At 42.5% G+C, this 2,353-nt stretch overlaps 1 long non-coding RNA gene across 1 annotated transcript in view; it reads right to left on the bottom strand.

Annotated features, from left to right (window-relative positions):
* Window positions 1–781: 781 nt before the first annotated feature.
* Window positions 782–2,353, bottom strand: part of LOC147753333 (uncharacterized) — an 8,113-nt gene continuing 6,541 nt past the window's right edge. The window contains exon 3 of the long non-coding RNA XR_015311506.1: window positions 782–1,345. This is a non-coding gene — a long non-coding RNA (uncharacterized LOC147753333). The remainder of the gene's footprint in view (window positions 1,346–2,353) is intronic.

The raw sequence follows: 2,353 nt of genomic DNA, 5'->3' as shown, positions 1-2,353 counted from the left end.
CACGCAAAGGCCTACCACGAGACACGCCCAAGCTGCGGTGCGAACCTAGTTTCTGGTTCTTATGCAGAAACTGTAGTTGGAACGAATTATGCCATTTAGTTGTTGTTGGTAGAGGGTGCGAAAGGGAAGCAAGGGGGTCAAACATTTACCTAGTACCACGCAGTGCTTTAGCAGATCTTGCGCGCAATCTACCCATGTTGCTCGAACTAGAGACAGCAAAAGATATCGATTGATTCAAAAACCATGGTAACGCTACATTAAACAGAGGAAGTATAGTCAAACAAAGCAAACCGGACTGGCACGAACTAAAATGCATTGGGTAAATCGTCTAGATATCTTGTGTTGTTCCCCGAATGCTTGTAATACCAGAAGGGACCGATTTTTGACAATAACTTGTAATAGAAAACAACTTACTTTAGGTTTTTATAGTCGTATGACAATAAGGTACCACACGAAATTCGCAGCACCGCAGAATAGTTGTTTTACCTGACGAGATTCTTTTTAAATCTATTATAGGCATTGTTAACTACGTCAGCTTTTTCTCGTCATTGCTGGATAAGGTTGCGCTCGATGTGTTGTGTAAGTTGTTCTAAAATGCCAATGTCGTTTCATTTGAGCTGAACGACGTCTGCTTTGCGGCTCATAAACATGTAAACGTATCGGTAACCCTCGTTTCAATGACATCCAAATTCACCAAATTACAATGAGGCTAATAGATGTTGAACTTGGAATGTATTTCGAAGTATACTTCGTAGGCATCCACTCTTTGTGAAGGCTTTGCTATACACTCCAAAAGAGTCCAATGGCAGCTCTAGCGGATATTTATGTGTTTAATTATTTTTGACGGTCGAACCTTGAGAGTCTCTATCTGCCGCGACGGAAAGGGCTATCTTCTGTCAGCTTTCCTCTCTATTCAGTGTTACCGAGTGGCATGCTCCTTCAGTCGTGTCATTGTTTTTCTTGTTATTTGTTGTGTGGGCCTTGTGATTTGTCATCGACCATCGGTAACTTTGTAGATTCGGCTGCTGGAATTTGACGTGTCGTCCATCCTGGTGTTTTGTTTTTCGTGGTCACGCTAACGTGTCCGCTTCTCGAAAGGCGTCGTGTTCACGACTGACCGCGGTTAACATCTCCACAGCCACAGGATTTGCTACTCACTGACTCGATCTCTTAGCCTTGTCTCTTTCAGTCTCGTTCTTATCTTGTGTTATCGTTGTCCAGCGCAAAAGATATCACCAGCCAGCGCCTCGCCGGTGCCAGAGTAAACTTCTATACATCCATCGAAGGTATGGCAGTCTATTCTCGGCCAGTGACATAAAAGCCGTCCACTGGCCGCCATGGGATGCTAAATTGAGAAGATAAAGAAAACGGCTTTTTTTTTACCGGCAATAGCAGTCGAACCTTCGAACAATGTCCTGCGTGGTATGAGGAATAGAAAATCGCGCCGTCGCCACTGCTGACACCTCTTCGACAGTTGGGATGATAAAAAAGATGACAGGGGTCTGCGTTGAAGTACGGGAACGAGTGCGGCTGTTAGGTAGGAATAAGCGATGGAAGAGATGGAAACGGATATGCAGGAGCCCGCAAAGAACTATGGTTGTAACGCTACATACAATACAAACTGTTGTTATGACGTAAGCTTCGTGAGCAACGACTGTCGCATACACCATAGCAACGACATTGTGATAGCCAAAGCAAAAGCGGCAGCATTTAAGACTACTAGGATGGCAAGACAACTACGCAAAGCGACGTGATTTGGAGCTGATTGAACGAAAATAGAAGAAGAAAAAGAGGAAGAGATTAGTAAGACAAAAGAAAGCTTCTATAACAAATAGACTTGCGTGTAAATAATACGTGGTTAGGTACATGCATGTACCTCTTGTTCCGTTTTGGATTTTCATAGCGCCGCATCCATAGATCGTTCGTATGCGATTTTACTAGGCGTCAAGCAGGACAGTCCAATAGCATCGATGGCGGCACACAGAGACAATAGTCCTAAGGAAGACAAAGAAGCCATAATACTGACTGCCGAAAGAAACAAATAGACGGTCAACGACATCGCATCTATTGAAGCTAGCTGAAATTATTTGTCCTTGTCTGGCTCCCAATTTTCGCCGCGTTGTTTTTAGTTTCGGTTTTTGTTAGTATTGCAAAATTTCATTATGTATATACTGCACCAAGTTTCTCTGTTTGCGATATGAACGGAACAAAGATATGCCAGCTCAGGAATAGCTGATTTTGCTTTCATATAAAGCTGACACAGTTACAACAATTAAAAAAAACATTTTGAAAAATCAAAGTAGTGTTTAACAAACTACCAGGCCAGTTATTATCGAATATATATATATATATA

The sequence above is a fragment of the Varroa jacobsoni genome, unplaced genomic scaffold, assembly GCF_002532875.2.
Source record: "Varroa jacobsoni isolate VJ856 unplaced genomic scaffold, vjacob_1.0 scaffold_556, whole genome shotgun sequence".
NCBI classification, from domain to species: Eukaryota; Metazoa; Arthropoda; class Arachnida; order Mesostigmata; family Varroidae; genus Varroa; species Varroa jacobsoni.
Note: the sequence above shows the minus strand (reverse complement) of the source record. Positions and strands in the feature narration are given on the sequence as shown.